Raw genomic sequence first — 6394 nt, 5'->3', positions numbered from 1 at the left:
TCCTGCACGCATGGAATCTCACTCCTGCGCGCCACGCCTGCTTCCAGTGTTGCCAGACAATGTTCAACGAAATGTGGTTGTTAGGAGATAATTATAGATGGCAGCAGATATGTTCTATCCTTTCGTTTTCATTATCAGCAATTGTTCTTTGATTCAAATGAACATTTTGTGAGACATGAAAAGAACTTTAAGTATTAAGTAATTTGTCTTACGCTCTTACCCCGTGCTCCGTGCATTCGTTAAGTTGAAGTCCTGATTAGAACGCCAGTTTGGTATATTTGACACAGCTCGACAGGAAGTCGACTGGACGTGTATCTGGTTTCGAGCCAGTTTTCCTGAGAAGCTCTGTTGTCACTTTTACCTGCAGTGTTTAGACATAAGATAAAATACGTAATAAGAGTACAAGAAAGATATAGATAATATACAAAGTTGGTTGGTTGGTTGATTTGGTGTTTTTAAGTCCACTTTATGCACAGTAAGGCTAATTTGGACTGGACCTACAGTTTAAAGTAGGATCCGAACCACTATGTGCCTCCACCGGGTATTGAACCCGGGACCCATTGATTACAAGCCGACGACGCAACTACTGCACCATCGGGGAGGCCCATAATATAGGAAGTAATACAGAGAGAAAACATGAAACAAACTAAGAAACATGTAGGAAACAGATAAAATTAGAAAGGAAGCGAAAAATATAAATATAGATAGCTTCTTATTGGTCATGACCACCAAGGCAGAATCCAACTGAAAATATTTGGCCCACTATTGAGACCACCACAAAAATCTCTGGCTGCCTCACTTACGATATCTAGAGACATAATCCCTCACTTTAGGCCAAATATTCACAACAAAAAGAATGTCATATGCACATGGACACATTTAGTTAGTTTTACTTCGCATTTCTGCCACTTCTTGGCTAATCCCGAAAAGGATACTGGGTGATGATGCAACTGATGAAGGGGCACTCACGAAGAACACCCATGCCCAGGTCGGAATTCGAACCCGGAACATCTGGCGTCGCAGTGCAGTGTGCTAACCACTTCACCACGGTGGTTAGCAATATCATATACAGAGAAGGCGACTTGACAAGAAAGAAGGCATAGCCCTTCCCCATTATGGTCATGTACCATACGAAATACTTCCGTACTGTACTATCAAGAATGATGTCATGTCATGTGCACTGTTTTTGCCTCCATAGTAATTTTAATTCTATTATAAAAAACTTAAAACTACGTAGTCATTGTTATATCTTATATCTGAGAACATTTTTTATGTGAAGTAATAGAAGACTAAGAATTTGGAAAATAACTAAAAATCAGTGGCGGCGATTGGGTTCCAAAACCGGGGGCGCAAGGTGCCAAAACTGAAGGGCAAAGAGTATATTTTCCTTTGTAGATAAGGTTTAGCATAGTACGAGGGCAAAAGTGGGGGGAAGGCAACTACCCACTCCCCCTAATCGCCGACACTGCTAAAAATAATATTATTAATGCGCAACTCTTATTAATTTTCATTGAAATTACGAATTCTTTTACCTGAATTATAGGATGGAACCGCGCCCACCTGGACCCTTTTGCATTCTGAGGCATCACTAGTTACGTTTTTATAGTAAGAATATTTAAATTAGTTACTTCGATAAAATTGTTCTATTTTGAGCATAAGTCTTCCTTTCATTCCAAATTATCAGTATATGCTACAGTGTGGTTCAAAAGTCGCGCAACCCAAACTTTGAAAATTTATATCATGAAAACCGTAAGAGTTTTATTATAAAGCCTCATCCATTGAGATATTTTTCAATGCTTGCCATTATCAGTTTACTCAAAAAAAAAATTACATAAATTAACAACTGGTGGAAGGCAGTTTATTTCCGCCCCCCCCCCCAGAAATGCACTTTTAAGGGAGAAAGAAGTATAAGAAATTATGGAAGGGTCATAAATAGACGTCTGATGACTGATGCCATGTCAATCTGTCACTAGCGACAAATATTGCTCACATGCAGCATTTGATGGATTTATGACTGGCGACTATGTTGGTTGAGCGAAAAGTGCCATTTTAGGGACATATCTCCGTAGTTGGCAACATTAGCAGGTAGAAATTTTGTCAATAGACGCAAGCAACATGTGCCTAAATATATGCCATACATTTACGTGAAAAATCATGAATCATAATTTAGTAAAACACGCAATCTATACTTCACAATTGAATATAAACAAAACATTATAATTAACTAAACAGAATGCTTTCTCGTTTTTTTTTAAGTTCTAAGTCTCCTTGTTATGTAATACTTAAGAAAAAAGAAAACAACAACAACCCGGAAAAAAAATCGTCTCTACGACATTTCACCTACGCCTTGAAACCCTGACTCAAATATTTCATTATTAGTCATGCGGCCAGGAGGAAACCTCATGCAAGCGAAGGACGTGTTGCTTTCTGTCACTGACGTAATTTCCGAAAATACAGGGCGCTCTTCCTTCCTAGAAATTGTGGAACGTAAGTTTGGAGAAATATTGATCACAAAGTAACACACGTGTTCATCGAATCTGTTTGTTGTTCAACACTTCGAGAATCACTACACTGTGGTACTGATAGAACATAACTGGCGCTGTCGTCGAAATTTCAATGATAGAACGTGAGCGATCTACATTGCAATCAGGGGCATCCCCAGTGGCGTGCGAAGGGGTGCTTTGCCCCCTTAATTTTCTTCCGCACCCCCTTCAGAAGCCCTTTTTTCATAACCTATTTTCAGTCGAAAATACTGAAAGTTTTGAATAACCACAAAAAAGAAATGTTTATGACAACCAAAATTTTGTTTAAACAGGCGATAAACAAATATGATTATTCACCAGTACTAAATTCTCTTGAATTATCGTGCACATTGGCTTATGGGTATCAAGGAATTAATACAAAATTACAGAGTTTGGTAAATACTACTTTTTTTCGTGAAGTTAACAGAAAGCTTAACCATACGTTGTTCATTCAATCGAAAACACCTATAACCGTTAGAGTGTGTGTTGAACTATGACTTGTGCAAACCATATCGCCATACTGAGCGTAGAATATTAGGTATTGAAGAAAGACAAATATTATTGTATACAATAGGAATCAATTAATACTAACTTGAAAGGGAAGCCGCATTTACTTCCCGGTACAGTGGGATCCTTGAGTATTACCTTGCAAATTGTCCATCACCATGTACGTGCACTTTAATTGACCCAATAAGAGACTCAAGAATTAAAAGAGAGCTCAAAACAAGCTGTCGACAACTTCTTCACCAGCATACATCAAAATCCATCCCATAATAAAAACATAGGATGTAAGAGAAAAATTAATGAAAATAGTCATCGACGACAATTTGCACGGTAATATTCATGTATCCCACTGTACATGTCGTGGTGTTGAAAGCAAGAAAAAAGAAAGAAAATACTAGTAGTAATTACAGTTTTTTTTTGTTTTTTTTACATATTTTCAAAGAAGCCTACTGAACGTTCATTGGTATTTCATATAGTGGCTAAAGCATGGATGCATGTTTATTTATTTTTAACATCGCACCCTTTAAATTTAGTTCGGTCCCCCTCAGCAGAACTAGATCATGATGATTGATCCTGGCGCCGACGCTGATTGAATCCATCCTGTGGATTGCCAAAATGTGCAACATTCTTCAAATCATCGTCGACGCCTTAAGTCGGTCACACTACTACAGTCACGGACACTTGTGGGTTATAATGGCTTTACTTTCAATGGAATCGCAACATCGCAGAAGAGTCCGTGACTGTACAAGCAGTAGTTCAAATCGTTCATCATCTGTTTAGCTTGTCGGCTCTGTGCAATGCTTTGTGGGAACGAAATATACCGACATGTACAGTAACTAACAAGTATCGTGTGAGGCGAAAACTAGCAGATGAGCCAGTACCACACAACAACATACAACTGAAAAATCCTACAGGAAATCAAGCCTCGTTTGATTCAGGTATTATACATGTAGTCGCTCTTCCTATATAGCCTAAGAAAAAATTATTGATTGATTAGGTGTTTTAATCATTAAGGACAGATTATTCAGATTTACATCTCCGCATATCAGTACTGCTCAACACGGGTTTCTTCCAGGTAGCTCTTGCTTGATTAATCTTTCAGTTCTCCTTTCACATGCCACTAGGGCTATTTCCAAAAATTCCCAGCTAGATGTGATATACTTGGATATTTCAAAAGCCTTTGACAAAATAAACCATGCTCTTCTTATTCACAAATTACGAACTAGATTTAACATACATGGCAAATTTCTCTCCTTAATCCAGGATTATCTACACTCACGGACACAGCGTCTCACCCTTTCAGGCGCCTATTCTGATTTTCATCCTGTCTTGTCTGGGGTGCCACAAAGAGTCTTGGGCCCTCTCTTGTTCATCCTATACATGGACGATCTCCCTCAAAGACTTTCCTCACTTCCTGTCAAGATACTCATGTTTGCTGACGACTGTAAACTTTTCAAAGAAATCTCAACCACGCAAGATGCTGTGATTCTCCAGAATGCTCTTTCCGAACTTGTCACATGGTGTAAGCAGTGGAATCTACAACTTAACCCACAGAAATGTTCCTCCCTCACAGTCTCTTTAAAAAAGAACAAAATACATTCTCATTATGTTCTTGAAAACAATTATATTACTACAGTTGCGACCCAAAAAAGATCTAGGTGTTATCATAGATGAAAAACTGAACTTTAAGGAACACATCGCAGCTACAACTAAAAGTGCAATGCGCCTCTTAGGCCTCCTCTACAGATTCACTGAAATTAATACTCCAACTTCTCTTAGCCTGTTTTTCAAGTCATTCATTTCTCCGATTCTCGAATACTGTTCTCCAGTCTGGGCCATGGCTTCCAATACAAATCTTTCTAGCATGGATTCCGTCCTCAGCTTCTTTACCGCCATTGTTCGTCATAGAATTCCTTCTTTGCGGCATCTTCAGAAACCTGACATCCTGACTACTTTGAACATTCAGTTACTGCAGACCCGACGCGATATGGCCGATATGAATTTTTTCTATAAAATCATCAATGGGAAATTAAGATCTGAATTTCTTCTTACAGAATTCAACTTCAGAGTTCCCTCTCGATCGACCCGAAACACTGAATTGTTCCACAGCTCCACTGCTGGGCTTTCCCTTATACAGCGCGCTCTATTCCACAGGCTGCCCCAGTTCTACAATAAACTACCCACAAACATAGACATTTTTGCTCCTGAAAGCATTTTCCGATCTTCCCTAAAAATGAATATGTAAATCTTTGTTTGTTTCCTTGTTTATGCTTTATGTTTATATTTAACTTTTCTTGTTTTTACCTTAAACCATCTTGACTTGTTCTTGTTATTTGTTAGAGTTTTCAGTGTAAAATGGCCTTAAAAGTGCTGTATCTGAAACTTTGAATAAATAAATAAATAAATACGTCCACTTTATGCATAGTAAATCTAATCGGGACTGGACCTACAGTTTAAAGTGGGGTCCGTACCACTTTGTGCCTCCTGTCACCAGGGGTGCCCACCCCCTCGCAAGGCCAATGGCGCAATCCCCCCCAAATTATATTATTCGCGCTCTCCAACCATATAGTAATCCCAGTGCCGGATCTACAAAGATTGCCCCCCCCGCAAAATATTACCAAAGGCCCCCCTCTACCTACCTACCTACCTTTACACACACATATCAGCTTCCTTTATGGCGCAGTAGTAGGTAGCGTGGGTCCCGGGTTCGATACCCGGTGTAGGCACATAGTGGTTCGGATCCCACTTTAAACTGTAGGTCCAGTCCCGATTAGCAACACCAAATTAATCAATCAACACACACATATCATATATAATGTATGCGTGTGTGTATGATTATTGATCTCATGTTGACAAAGTCACATGAGAGTGATTCTAAAATCCCATTCCAAATACCCTTAACACCCCTATAAAAGGTAAAGGAGTTAGGCTGGGTACAATTGGTTATGATTGAAACAGGTTATGTTTAGAGGGGAACCACATTGTTGTGTTCCAGTCGGTCATCCGCCACATTGGTGGCCGTCACATAGAATTGAACTATTTTTTTTTAAAATGGGAAGAAGGTGATATCAGAGAGCGTGATCTGATATATATATATATGACACTGTTTTCTTACACCTGGAAAATGATGCATTTGTTACAATCATACAGTCGTAACTTTTTCCTGATTAAAGAAAGATAGGCTGAAAAAACCTTCACCACTGCATTTCTCGTGAAATTCTAGCCTGATTTGATTTTAGTCTGACTGCCACGCGGAAAACAAGGGGTGGGTGATCTTGGGTTGGAATTATTCCGACTTTGTCCCTGCATAATGCAGCTCTAGGACCCACCCAGTACCGGAAGGGGGAGGGGGGCTAAACGTGTTTTCC

Source organism: Lepisma saccharinum, chromosome 1, assembly GCF_977018435.1.
Source record: "Lepisma saccharinum chromosome 1, izLepSacc3.1, whole genome shotgun sequence".
NCBI classification, from domain to species: domain Eukaryota; kingdom Metazoa; phylum Arthropoda; class Insecta; order Zygentoma; family Lepismatidae; genus Lepisma; species Lepisma saccharinum.
Note: the sequence above shows the minus strand (reverse complement) of the source record.